The sequence below is a fragment of the Hippichthys cyanospilos genome, chromosome 10 (genome assembly GCF_059441005.1).
Source record: "Hippichthys cyanospilos isolate Australia breed blue-spotted pipefish chromosome 10, RoL_Hcya_1.0, whole genome shotgun sequence".
Taxonomy (NCBI): Eukaryota; Metazoa; Chordata; class Actinopteri; order Syngnathiformes; family Syngnathidae; genus Hippichthys; species Hippichthys cyanospilos.
In genome coordinates, this window is record NC_142378.1 from 12,339,233 (window position 1) to 12,354,800 (window position 15,568).

Here is a 15,568-nt window from a genome sequence, read left to right on the forward strand (position 1 = left end):
TAGAAAATTACAAACCTGCACAAGTTTTGGATATGTTGCTATGTACATTCATACGTACTTGTACTTGGTATTTGCAAAACAGTAACGTTACTTGAAGGCTAAATGCTAAAAACAGTTTTTTCCCCTTAACACTAAAAACTATGCATGCGTATATCCCATGGAATTATTACGAAAAATATCCGCCACACAGAATAAACCATAAAACTACAACTAAGCAAAGCTTGCTTTCTTTCAAACATATTGCTTTGATGTTCCGTTTTTAGCATTTAGACTGCAAGTGCGTTAAAACTTTTTTTAATGTACATGCAAATGTCCTTGCAAATACATTTGAATGTTCACGTACGTCTGAATGAGTTTGCCAGTCAAAAATATTTACTCTACATTGGCAGCGCCGGGTATCTGCTCAGTAATGGTTAACTGGAATGGCTTTTGTGTGTGTGTGTGCGTGTGTGTGTGTGTGTGTGTGTGTGTGTGTACTGAACTGTTATTAACTTAAACATACAACATGCTGCCTTGAGAAGTTGGATTTTTGGTACCTCACTTCAAGCAGCTAACGTCCTCTGAAAGAGACTTGCACATCGTCCGATGCTAATGACTTCAGAGCCCAAAACACCTCAACTGGCCATCATTTCTGGTCCCTGAACCCAGTTCTTAAAGACTGAGAAACAAACACCTCAGTACTCTCATAATCAGCTCATTGCCAAAAAAACAAAATCCCGTCAACCAGTTATCTGTCATGCATCAGCTCTTCTGCATTGAAGCTTGAGTATGATTAAAGAAAGACATATTTGCATGTTATCAGTCTCTGACACGCCATCAAGCAGCTAGGCCGGTTTCAATGAAGCGTAAAGCCCCTACAGCACCAGTCCTTGTCACACGGCTAAGAAATGTGATTCAAGGAAATAAGAGCCTTCCAAGGCTAAGGAGGTGACAACTGACGGAGCAGATGGAGCCAAGCAGTCTATAGATATTCAATATTGATTCAGTGCATTCTTACAGCTTGAATGAACGCTGAATGCCTGCAGTTGTCACACGGTCAACTGCGCCAACGTAGGCGGGCTTAGTTTTGCTTGGCTGAAGTGAAGGATTTACTTTGAGTAATAAACACGAAACAGCAAACACCACTGGATTGCATGAAGATGGACCATGTTGTACACAGATAGGTCCTAACGTGGTTTACTCTAAAACCATTTGGACAATTTTATGATTTGAAAATGGACTGCATGTGAGCAACTGTGCTCAGTTGACTATCTACCACCCACCCCCGACATAGCGTCCGCTCATGTGTTGTTATTTGAAAAGACAGAAGTGACAAAACTAAAGCTTATTCTCTCTTTTTGGTTCTTCCTGTACAGGAGGAAGCAGAAGTGGTTGCTTTGTTCATGCCACGACTCATCCGTCATGATTTCCAACATGCTAGATGGTGCAAATTATTGTGTCACCACTTATGTTCCCCAAATGGAAGCTGAAACAAATATAACGGGTGACTTTCATGATTGGACGAAACTAATAAAATAATCATTCAGCTTTGTTGGCCATGTTATGAAAAAAACATTTTTGTACCACTTAATTTATTATTACGTAATCTATTATTAGTGTTATTATTAATAATTACAGTATTATTACTTTATTTAACACCTTTTTTGTGCCATGGAGGGAGTTGCCAATGCCAACTAGTGAGCCATGGCATCAGTGCGTCATCAGAGCTCTTCAGATGTGCCTCAGGAAATTATAATAAATACTGAATTGAGTTCCCCTGGATGTAAAAGTGAGTGCTTGTCATTTCTTCTGAAACATGCCACACATGAAGAGGAAAAAAACCACCCTGGACATATGTACTTACTCTTCCTCTAGTGTGTGGTGCACTCAAGAATATCATCATCACACAGGGCATATTTTTGCTTTCCCTTTTCTTCAAAAAAAAAATCTAATGAAAAAGCTGCCCGTTACATTTTACACCTGACGTGTTGCATAGGTTCAAGCCCCAAGTAATTGAACACTTTCAAGTGAAAAAAAATGCCAAACAGACACAATAAAGCCATAAAAACTACTAATTACACAATGTTTACTTTCTTGTAAACATATTGCTAAAATGCTACGTTTTAGCATTTTGCTAACAAGAACCTTTGTGTATCACCATAATAAAGATTTCATTAAAAAAAAAAAAAATCCACATACATGCAACACCCTCCCTAACACCTTAATTGGCTCAAGTGATGTCGGCTAACAGGAGTAGGTTGTAGGTTCCTACAGTATATGGGGGTAGGGAGGAGCCACCAGGATAAAGAAGTAGAAACGATGACAGCTAATGGGTTAATCCTCTTTTTTTAAAACCCACATTCGGGTAGAAGATTGCAAGGTCTAAGCAAACAGGACAGGGTGATAAGAAGTTGAGCTAAGGGTCTAACTCCAACTAGATAAAGAAACATGCGCCGCCTCACATGCATGAACATACTGTGCATATGTTCACAACAAAAGTGAATACCGCTTGCAGGCATTTGCCATTCTGAAGCAACAAAATCAACAGTTGATGTTTGTTTGTCTTTTATTGGTAGAGAAGTGAGTGATGCTGTTCTCTTGATGAGAGTAATGATGAACCCCCCTCAATAAAAAAAATGATGCACCATTTTTATGAAAAAAAAAGAAAAAAAAAACAAAATAAACAACAACGCCTGTTTACTGACTGTTTACAGAGGATGAAAAAGGATTTTACTGTCATTGTGTGATGTGCTATTCAAGAATGGCTTTCAGGCAGACAATCAGGGAAAAAAATGCCAGTACTTACAGAATTCACAGATTGTGTGCTATGATACTTAGTAGAATGAGCCAAAAGCATGCTCATGTCATGAAGGAAACAAACTAGGCTGCTCGGTGGAAGAGGGCTTAGCAGGTCCGTCTTGGTGTGTGGTGTTTGTATGTTCCCCCCGTGTTTGCGTGGGTCCTCCAACATGCATGGCAAGTGTAATAGAAACTCTAAATTGTTCTTAGGAGTGATTGGATGCATGAATGGCCGGTTTTTGAAATTTGAAACGGTGATGTGGTTATTATGTGAAAAGCCACAAATGGCTGACGTGTCATTCTGGTGAATTGACTTAAAATTAAACAAATGTTCTCATGAGAGAGGTTTCACTAACACAAAAACATTAGCATCAAAGTCACTGCTCTGCCTGTGATGTTTATTTACACAAAAATATATTTTCACCAGGTTATTTGACAAGCAGCAGAATTTTATGTTTAGCACGTCCTGCTGCTCATACTAAAATAGGGGAGAGGGTGGAATCAAAATTTTAAGACATGCAAATTTAATGCAAGAGAACAGAAGTCTGTAATGTCATAATTTTCTGAAAGGTCAAATACATCATTGGAAACCTTGCAAACTCCATGCAGGGAGGCCGGAGCGAGGTGGATCTGAACTCAGGTCCCTGAACTGTGAGGCGAATGTGCTAACCCCTCTTGCGCCAAGCCGCGTGCCTTCTTTAATAAATACATTAAAAAAATTGACACTGTTGAAACAGCATACAAACAAGTATATGCAGTAAATGAACAAGTTACAGAATGAAATAGACATATTGCTTCATCTCGTGATCCGATCGGTAATTTTCAAACTTTGTGACAGGCCGCAAAAATCCCCATCACGTAAAAGAGGTGTGTCTAAACTAAGGCCCACGGGCGATTTGTGGCCCACCTTCGATTTTTATGCAGCTCACATGTATTAAAAATGACTTCTGCGACAGACAGACAGACAGACAGACAGACAGACAGACAGACAGACAGATAGATAGATAGATAGATAGATAGATAGATAGATAGATAGATAGATAGATAGATAGATAGATAGATAGATAGATAGATAGATAGATAGATAGATAGATAGATTTTCTCAATATGCAATTGGTAAATGACAATTTCACATGAAAAACTGGTTTACCCTATTTTCTGCTCAGTATCAAGGTTCAAAGTTATACGGCTCAAAAAATGACAGATTGCTCTTGTTTTAGGTCGAAATGTAGAAGTGGTATTTAGTTGTTAGTCAGTGCAGGGGCTAGCTGATATTTTCTGGTGGGATACAGGATATATAACCACCACAAACTCTTAAAAAAAAAACCTTAATATGTGTCTTCAAACATTCAATTAAATAAAAAATATGTGAGTAGTTGATTGAATATCGTTTTGGTGCTTGATAAAATTAAGTAAAAAAAAAAATCAAAGTGGCCCTTGCATCCTATGATTTTTCGTTATAATGTCAACAGAGGAAAACATTTAGACAGTCCTGAGGTAAAGTCTACTTTTTTTTTCCTGATGGAAAAAAATTAAACAATCCTAAAGCTAAATATTCTGTGGTTATGTAAAAAAAAAATGTTAAAATGCTCTAAAATGGCTGACACTGTAGAGGTTCTGATTACTAAGAAAATGCATTGAGTGACTTAAAATTTAAAATTGTTTCCATATGATGCTGAAAAATGATCATTTTAAAAAAATGGAGACTGTGGGCATGCAAATTGTGTCAAATACACAACTTAAATTTTCAACGTTTAACACCTGATGCTCAGTTCTCTCACCCTATTGTTGCATTTCATAGGCCACACCAGATGTTTGCATCACCTTACTTATGCACATAATTATTACAGTGCAGAAGTTGGCGTGTCCATAAAGAAGTACACACACTCGTAGCAATGTCCCACTTTGCTGGTTTTAACAATAGCATCGTACCATGTCTGATAATATTTCTTCACATTGGGCTGATAAATGTCCTATTTTTGATGGGATCTCAGCATGAAAGAGGCAATGTTCATTTGGCAGCAGAATGTGTGTATTGGAGCTCTCAGTTAATCAAAAAGTACATATTAGCGTTAGGAGAAGTCAGGGGAAATACCTTTAAAGATAATAAACCAGAATGCAAATAACTGGGTGGTTGTGTACACAAAGCGCTATTTAGTTTATTCTAAGTAACAGGTTTGATCTCTTCCCTTTGGCTAAAGTCAAACTAAACCAAAGAAGGGTGTTCTCCCCCACCCGATGGTTGGGCTGATTAAACCCAATGACTACCGGTATTTTTATGATTGTGTACTCAAAAAAGCATGCCGACACTTTTAAATGTGTTTAAATTTATAAATTAGGTGTTGAATAAACATTTTCCTAAATAAATGACTACAATGTGATTTTTTTTTGACACAATGCAACTGTCCATAACAGTTTTGTGGACCAGATTCACTGGACAGTTGTAGAAATGGATAAAACAAATGATTCATAATTGTAATTAGTGGAATGCCTGCACATACGTTTCTTCATAAAATTGGTCAGTCTTATCAGCTGTCTTTGTTCTTTGCCGCCCCCCCACTATTTGAAGACTATCAGCGATCGGAAGAGCCGAAGTTAGCGAGGCTAACCGCTATTCTCATTCTCAACCATCTTATTTTTGTACTCTTGGCTAAACAATTACGGTCCGGAAAATCCAGTAAAATTATATGTCAAAGCCCTTTGCAAATAGGCCAATTAGAAGGCATTATGCTAGGACTGGGCAATATGTCAAAAAAATAAAATCTCAAATGTCTTCAATCATTCTGGACGATAATGATTTTAATTGATTTTAAAGAAAGAAATAAACCCTACAAACATTGATTTAAATGTTTGACTTACTTTTTCATATATATATATATATATATATATATATATATATATATATATATATATATATATATATATATTCAGATAAATATAACGAATACAGATATAAAAACATGTTTATAAAAACATAAAAATAATGTTTTGCCTATAACCAATTCGATAACTAAATTATTTTGCATATACAATACTATTAAAAACACATTTTTCTACTTGTCGACTGAAAATGCCATCACCTGTGCTCAAGGGAAATGACCAGTCATGGCTTACCTGATGGTCACGTGACATTTATAAGCTAAAGCATAAGTGACTGGTCGTTACAAGAGCCTTCAACACATGTGATGTTATTTTTAGTTGAAAGCAAGTGAAACAATTATGTTTTAAAAGTATTGATTGTATGTGAAAAATAGAGTTAATTATAGGCAAAATATTCAAACTTTGTAGTATTATTAATGGTCATATGAGTGGACTATCTCCATTCTGCCTCGTTGAATGTAGAAAATTCAGCTAATTTTCAAATCTTTAAAAAAAATAATAATAATAATCAAATTATTCAACTATACATTACGCCTTAAACAACTGACGAGGTGTTAGTCGACTTCAAGTTCAATGTCGCCTCATTGTTGTGTTGCGTGACTCAAATTGTGTTGAGTAAAAACCAGCATAGTAAACGGCAAACAGTAGCAACTAATGATCTTCTATTACAGTGACAAAAACAACATAGGCGCAAGAAGTTGGTCAGTGGTGCTGGTCTCGATTATGCATCGCTCTCTCACATTCCTTGCAGTATTACCTCGCATGGTAATAACACAGGCTCCATTGAGCTCGGCTGCACCAACAACAAGATCATTGAGGAAGTGTCGCGCAGGCTGGTCACGCACTTTCCACTGACCTCTTCCAATGAGCCACAGCAACACAGTGAGCCAAATCTGATTAGCCTCAGCTATTCTATAAATTAAATGGGCATACAGCAAAAATAATCCTGTGAAGCACTTCAGGATAGGGAAATACAACCACAGCGTATATCTCTGCAATCATTTTATGCCCTACAGAATAATAAAGGAATGTACAGGAAAAAAAAAAGGAATGGAAAAGGTTAATGACAAGAATCGGAAAATGAACGAATAATAATAATCAAAATTAGCATTATTTTGTATTTGTTGAAAAGTATCTTGTATTGTGCAGATGTACTTAATGAACAGACTTGGGAAGTAAATAAATATATTGTGTTACATATTCAACATAAAAAATGTAACTGCATTTCGGTAAAGAAAACATGTATGGAAACAAATTGCCGGTGCAATAAGGAAAAATGTGGATTATTTCATAAGATTACAATTTTAGTGTAGACAGAGAGATCAATTTTATCTGTCTGTCTGACTATATAAAAAGGTATCAGCAGCAAATGTCATTTTTAGTGCATGTCACGAGTGTACATGCATAAAATATATATATGTCCTAACAAAAGTTACATTTTGACAGAATACATTTTGAAAGTAACCCTACCAATGCTGCTCATGAATCTTGTTACTGTTCCTGTCTAGTCAAATGTAGTTTTGTTCTGTTTACTGCTACTTTCCAAACTGTTGGCATTTTGCCCTTCAATGGGGAAAAAAGACCTCTCATCCCAAATCTATATATGCAATACAGTACTTTTCAAAAATGGGGGGAGGCAAAACATTGTAATCATCTGCTGAGACAAGAACACTACATTAAACCAAAAGGAGTGTCATCAGATAAACGAGAAACAAAATGTTCTGCTTATTCAGCTAAAATGTTCTGCCGTTTATGTTGACTGCTGCACTGGTAGATATTGACCGCGCCTTGTTGACAACTTACCATTGGCTTCATAAGGAGATTGTAGCACTATGAGAGCAAACATAAATCTGTCGGATGACAGCTTGAGCGGAACAACGCGGTTAAATCTGAGGGAGACGATCACGTTGGCTCGACTAAAACAATTTGCACATCTTTCTATAGGCTAACTTGCTAGTGTGTGGGACTGCATTTTTCAGTGAAACTGTATCAATTCAATTTCCTTCATTAATGGTCACTCTTTGATCAATACAGAGCAAGTTGACGTTACAATTTCACACAATAAGGAAACCGGAGGTGGGAAATGCATTATATTTACTCAAGTAATTTCTGGGATGAATCGTACTTGCCAGGGTAGTTTGATACAACATAGGTTTTATATTTACTTATCCACTGTATAATAAGAAGACTTATTTTAACGCCATTACATTGTGCTGATTCCTTTTGCTACCTTTTGAATCCATTTATTAATTTATTATATGCACAGTTGCCTATTTATCTTAACTTATCTCTACTATGGTTGTGGTGCAATTTAGTTACCATAAAACATAGCTATTAAAAGTTATAATTTATGGATAAAATTGGTCAACAGGAGACTATTCAGCTATTGTGGTGCGTAAAGCATTTTTTTTTTTTTTGGGGGGGGGGGGGCAAACACTATGCATGTACTATTTTAAACGTCTAAGTCACAGAATAGATCAGTATCCGGGTGTGGTGATGACTCAGTTTTGATCAAGAAATGTACCTTAGTCTCTGATATTTTTCTATCAAAAAAAAAAAAAAAAGATGTAAAAAGAGCACAATGACTCCTTAGAATAGCAGAAAAAGCAGAATGTCTCTTACTTTGATGAACCCCCTTTTAAGAATGAAGAAATCCAGAATTCAATTCCATTTGTTGTCATTGTTGGACAAAGCACTTAAATATTGTAATTTTATTTTTGCTTTGATGAAAAAAACATTTGATGTACCACACCATCCACTTAGAAGTTCTTTTTAATTGAATACTTTTTTTTGTTAAGTTTTATTCAAGTAATTATTTGTAGAACTATTTTATTATAGTCCTCTTCCTTGAATATATGTTATGGTTGTTCTAGCCACCTTTAGAGAATACATTATTTCTAAAGTATTATTTGAATTGTTACATTAAATGTTAAAAAAAACAAGGGTTCCTAGGGTTCGCTGATGTGACAAATAACTTGGAACACATATCATTTCCAATGTGAACCGTATGCTCTGCGTGAGCGGTATCTAAGTTCCTCTTATGTTAAAAAGGCTGTTGCCATTAAAAGAGATTGGGTAGGCAGCCTGCATGTTGTAGCTCGCAGAGTCGACACTGCTTTGGTAACTTGAGACACGATGATGATAGTACGTCTACGCAGTGAGGGGGGTTTCAGCTTCATTTGGAATGGCATGAACATACATCCCCAACTGGATAAACTTGTTGTGTTTTTATGGCGGCTGTTGTGTTGTGACGTTTTTTTTTTTTTATTATTGTTTTTGTACAGTTAGAACTTTGACTTGCAGAAATGTACATACTTCGACATATGTTGACAGCGTGGAAACCTCCAGAACCAAATGGCTTATTGAAGATCACAGGCTTTGTTACGCTGTTGTTTTTCTGCACACAGAGACAAAAGAACATGATGGAATGAACGAACAGATTGTTGCAATTAGCTGTTCATAGACGTATGTGATCACACACACACCTTTGTCACACACTTTTGCTACAGCGCATTATACAATGGATTGTTGCAAAAAAACAACTTGCCGGCATATGATCGCTTAACCTCCATTACATAACAGTAAAATTACAGTACGCTATCTTACTGCTTTTTAAATTTCCATTACCTCTTCAAACAGCAACCACACAGACAATTAGTGTGATTAATATAATGATTATTTTTTGGCTTGTGAGCAGGAGCAGCACAACACATGAGCACATTGTTTGTTTGTTTTTTTTTGGACATGGCTCATATTTTGTGTCCGTTTATTGTTAAGCAGATTTTGTGATTAAATCAAAGGCCAATATCAGCATATACTGTACTGTATTATACGCCAGCCATCCGTAAGGCAAGAGAGAGTGAGTAAGAATAAATGACAAAAATAACATAACAGAAGATGACCCAAGTTTAGATTTGAAATGCACAGGGGCTACAATTAATTTTCTTAATGAAGTTATGAGGACATTAATTCTTGTCATTTGTGTTACAGTAATTGAATGTGTGTCATTTAACAGATTTATGGTTCATTTATGTTGAAATATATATTGTATTACTATTTTTTAAACAAACTGTGAATTTAGTAGTGACATAGAGTTCAAAACCTTGCACAAATTACTTGAATCGTTCACCTAATCATTGCTTGTTAAAACGAAGTATGCTTTGTTTTGAATGACATAAAAACGCAAACCAAAATTATGATATATACTGTATTTACAGACAAAATTCTGCTGTAGATAAATGTGTAAGAAATAAAGACACTGATACCTGTATACAATTGCTGTGAATGGTCACAGTAGAGGTGAAAAGTAAAAAAAAAAAAAAAGACAAAATTGACAATTAGGTATTATGAGTCAATGTGAAGGGCCAAAATCCAGCAATTTAATTGGCCAGACAATTATTGTGGACCATGATAAAGACACACGTTTTATTTCGATGAGACTGCACACAGGAAGTAAAGAGAAAACTGAAGCCAGGTGGAGGCTGTGGAGTATCATTTTGGAAATTGTGCATTGTCTATCTTAGTCATTACTGTGCCACGTAATCGCAAAAGTTCCAATTTTATGGCAAAGATTAATCGGCAAATGAGAGAGAGCGCTGGCAGGTTGCATCACTTATTGTGTATTGGCTGGTCAGGTACGAGAAACTGCCCTGCCGTATCAGGTAGTACATGGCTTTGACAAATTGCTTTCTTATACCAGAATGTTAAAAATAGGATACACAATGCATGTGAGCATGTTGTTGTGCAAAGTTCCCAACAAGTCAGTTCAAAGACAAGGAACACTGATTTGCGATATTGGGCAATGTGCCAGGTTTTTCATACTATGAAGCGTGAGTGTATCAGGTTTGACGGAAACATGAGCATGTTGCAGAATGCAGATGCATGCTAGTATCCAGGCAGAGAAGTAACAAGATAGAACACTCTTGGCTGCTCCAGATCACGATGTCAGACACGGACTGAAAACAAGCCCTACAACTGTTCCCAGCGGCTCACTTTCAAAACTGCGGGGCATCCCAGAACTGTAAGGCCCTTCCTTCGCCTGCGTCACGGTCAGGGATTCCCCCGTGGCTCCGGCCCAAGGAGTGAAGTAACGTGTTCTTTTTGGCACGATAACACAGTTGAAGCGCCACGTGCTGCGCAGGCCCTTCAGAAAAGTAGCTTTTGGCACAAGTGTAGCTGAAAGGCTGCCAAGCTGCTTCTGTATGCTTTAGGCCACAAAAAAAAAAAAAGTGCAGTGCCACCAACACACCTCCACTGAAATAAAATCCAGCCTGACACACACAGAATGGTAATTAACGGAATATTCAGGCAAGTTTTGGCCCACACCCTTAACAAACCTCGAAGGGATATTTGAATGTCGTAACAACATAACAGTCTATACAGGCTCGCCGAGGATATGAGTTTGATAATAAGAGCGCAAACAGGCGTCAGACCAGTTTGTCTAGTCTGTACATGTCTTTGAGTCATTTATTCACAGACGCCAACCAGTTCAGGGGCCAAATGTGCCACTTACTCACCGCACACAGCAACATGTTTGCATATTACACTTGCTGCTTTTTCAAACAGTCTCCAGTTGAGATTAGAAATCTGTCAAGGCTGTCACAGAGAATTCATGTGCACGGAAATAAGTCGGCAAATGTCATCAAAGGATTCGCACGATAGAGTATGAGATGCAAATGATTCATTCCGAAGACGGGCCTGGGTTGGATTAAATGCAGGAGCGATCCAAACAAGCGCTTGCAATAAAAGAGGCCACAGGGAGCTATTTACATGTTGAGGGGCAAGGCAATGTGAATGCACTCCAGGGAAATAAGCAACTAAAACAAGAGTTTGCAGATACACACCGCAAACAAGACAGCAGTATAACGGATCAGAAATAACCCAATTTGCTCTTTTTGTACGGCCATGACACAATGGCCGTCATCTTATATGAAATGCAGTCCCTCATTGCATGTGAACGTTTAAAAAGGATAGCACCAGCTTTTAGTTATTGCTGACATATGATAAGGCAGATGCTCTAAACATTTTTCAATTATGTACCCCAATATAATTACTTTTAAAAATTGGCAAGTTAATTACGCTGTCATTGCTGCATACGGCAAAAATCTCCGGCATCGGCGGCTAGTGTTTATGTCTTGCGATGCGCACGAGACAATAGGTGCATTCAAATGTATTCAGATCAGTCAAATTCGGGCAGATTTTTAAACAATTTTATAACCTATTATATATTAATTATTTCATGAATTAATTAATTAAGTTGAAAAAGGGGAATACTGGCACTTTTATTTTACTTTATACTTATATATTTTATATTCTACTCAAAGCACTGCCGATACCCGCAAAAACCCTGTTGAAATCTCATTTAACTCCTGAAGTGCCTCACATACTCCCACTTTAGAATCGCCGTAATAAGGCAGACCATCGACTGTTCAATATTAAAAGGTTTAAATGATCCAAATCAATCAATAAACTCAACCGAAGACGCTGCCAACCATTCAATCACTGCACGGCAAATGACAAACATCTCAGCCTCCATCTGTCCTTTCTATTTTTTGCACCACTTCTGCAGGACAGGGTCACAAGCAAATACTATATTTTCCAGAAGCTTCTTTTACCCAACCTACCTTTATAATGGATCATCAGCTCCGTTACGCGTACACAAAAGCGACAAGAATTTGTCGGCGCCAAGAAGAACATAGCACATGCCGAATTGGACCAAACAGATTAGAGAGGTAACTTCACTGCAAGCCTCGATGTGCTTGGACATCAGTGGGGGTGTGAGATATTTAAGATATGCAGTATGTGCATATATTTGTTGGGAAATGTTTAACAGTGACAGTAGCGGAACACACCGCTTTTCACCACTGATTGAAACTATTACTTGTGGCACATGCTCTACTGTACATGTTAAATGTTTAAGTTTCACCATGCCTAGGATATGTCATAACCATGTTCCTGTCAAACGAAATACGCAAAATGGAAGTCAGTTACCAAATTATGACACAACAAATGGCATGGACATGGGTATCCAAGATACAAATGCACAAGTATGTATTCTTCACTTTTAAATGAAGATGTTACGTTTAAGAGAACATATTATGCGTTTACGAGTTGCACAGAATAGCTTGGCAAATGCTGTTGGTCAAGGACAAGCATTTACAAGCAGATCAGACGAGAAGTCTTGAAGTGTTTATACTTTTAAGGGCACAGACAAAGACCTACACAAGACCACTTCCTGTGCCCCTCACCACTCACAGTGAGAAAGTATCACACTACCCACAAACCAAATGACAGACATTATACAAGTGGCTTGCTTTTAAAAATGTTGAGCAACTTGAATCTTAAACTCATTTTAGATTCACCCACAGTTGTCCGTCTGCCGGCATGGATGACAGATCGCAGATTTACAGTATTACGATCCTTTTTCTGAGGAGGTCAACATTGGACAGATATGTTTTTCTTCAATTTTGATGTGGATATATATGAATACATAGGAATTTTACCCCTAGGGTTACTGTTATTCCGTTTTATTGCAGCTGACATTCATATTGGAACCTGATTGTTTTGTCCAAGTTTTATGGCACATAAACAATGGTGGAATTGTGTTTACCACAAGAATGCAATTGTAAAGGTCCGGGCCTTCAAATAGACAAGCAACTACTGAATGGTGCCTCCACCCAATTGATGTAGTTAAGCATCTATTTTCTCCAGATACAATACGTAGGACTTGTTGTGTGGATGTTTTGACTTGACTTTGTTTTGACTCTTATTGATGTGTAACTGACATTTCAAACCACCCAAAATCCTCTAAACTACTACTATAGCTGTTTTAGGGTGTTTTGGAGTCGTGAATACTTAGTTGGAGTGCATTTAGACCAGATCAGACATGGGAAATAACTATGACTTTAGTATTCAAGCATGCTCAATTTACACAAACCCAACATCACAATGTGACATTTGTATCAAGTCAGACCCATCCTAAATCATTTCATGTGCAAAATAAGTCATGTTTGAAAAACTAAAATAACCGGTGCTAATTACTGGACTTAAACTTTGCATTTTCCTGTGTTAAAAAAAAATATATATCTTTGTTGCTAAGATTTAAATGTAAGCAACCTGTGACAGGGAAAAGTAAGCCTAAAGCTAAAGTGTTTGCCACATGACATTTTATATCAGGCAGCAGAGGGGGGTGAGGTTACACAATCTTATGGCACATGACGTTTGCAAAAGTCAGCAACTCTCAATTGGTGCCTTTTAATGCAAGCCATGACAAAACTCGATTTGAAAACATCTCAATTAGCCCTTTTTTTTAACCCACGAATCCGATACAATGAGCAGTTTGTTTATCCGTTATCTAGCCTGTAGCTTACCGGATAATACTGTTAATAATCGGATTGTTAAAACTGTTAGAACCAAGCCGTGGTTCCGAACTGACAGGGCAATTTTTGGCGTGAAGGCAAAAGGGATTCGGAAACATTAGCTTACCCATTTTCACTTATCGTAAATAACGCGAATGCAAGATATAACTTAATCAGGTTTAAAGTCACATTCTTTGGCAATTCGAACACAGCAACGGTTCGTGCTGAATATGGGGTTACACGTCTTTAAAACCGCATTCATGTGGCAAGAAATAGTGCGACTTTAGGCGTATGTGGAATTCTCGATAGTGGGGTGACATATGGCATTGGCTCCATCCGCCGCCCTGGCGATTGGTTATCGATCAGTCAGTCTGATAACGTATCAGTAAAAAAATATACATGCAGCAAGAAAAGCAGTCACAAGTAGGGTGCCCAGGAAACACACCCTACTACATTAATATAACGGTATTTAACACGGGGGTGAAAGAAATATTAAACTTACCACTTCGACTTCCGCTCGTTTTTTACACTCTTTGAGACCGGAAGAAGCATTCCTGATTTTTCCCGACTCCCCTAAATGACACACAGGGGGCAAAACACGCCCCACAAACAAAAAGAAGAGCGGCGGCTCTTGTATTTATCTGTTAGAAGTAAACTCGTTGCATGTGACTGCATGGTATCTACCGCGACCTTCAGCTTTGGCGTGTAATTGTGTTTTCAGAGATTGGGTGTCGATGTGAGAGCCCGGATCGCGGACACACACGCAAACACACACACGTAGATGCACGGAGGCGTGGGGAATAGTCTCCGGCCTGCACACTCAGGCCATTGGTTGACAAACAGCAATCAAATGCAAATTCCTAACCTCTGAATCAGCAGGGGCCAACCCCTCAGTCATCACCCCCACCCCCTCAGAGGAGGGGGTGTCGCTACTCAATGCATCGGTGGCAACTGCAACTGCACCGGAGGGGGAGTGCGCCACCATGGAGTCATCACGTTCTCATTTAGATTCCAACCAAAATCAGTCAAACTAAATTCAAAGACTAGGAGAGTTGGAAATAATGCTACGGGTGTAAAGAACATTCACTTTTGGTTGACACAATAACAGAGGTGTTGAATTGAATATTATTCTGACATGGAACTGTTTGTTTTACACAATCATCCAAATCATTAAAAACATCTCCCAATACAGTGCAGTTCTATGTGGCCCCGCTAGTCTAAACAAAAGATTCTGTTCATTGTTGTGTTTAGTTGAATTAAAGGGGAGAGTCGGTAATATTCAGTGAATAACAACAACGTTATTCATTAAAAAAAAAAAACAAACGGTATCTAAGATCACATCAACTTATATATATTTATATCAACGTATTCAACTTATCAACTTATTTATCAACTTATATATATATATATATATATATATATATATATATATATATATATATATATATATATATATATATATATATATATATATATATATATATATATATATATATATATATATATATATATATAATATATTTATATGTTTATATACACATGTGAAGTCACCT

At 37.4% G+C, this 15,568-nt stretch overlaps 1 protein-coding gene across 1 annotated transcript in view; it reads right to left on the reverse strand.

The window, feature by feature from the left end:
- arid3a (AT-rich interaction domain 3A) overlaps window positions 1-14,782 on the reverse strand; it is a 46,157-nt gene extending 31,375 nt beyond the window's left edge. Inside the window, exons 1-2 of the mRNA XM_088426538.1 lie at window positions 14,518-14,782; window positions 8,974-9,055 (exon numbers count right to left, since the gene is read on the reverse strand). The gene's annotated coding sequence lies outside the window, so the exon portion shown is untranslated. The remainder of the gene's footprint in view (window positions 1-8,973; window positions 9,056-14,517) is intronic.
- Window positions 14,783-15,568: the final 786 nt, after the last annotated feature.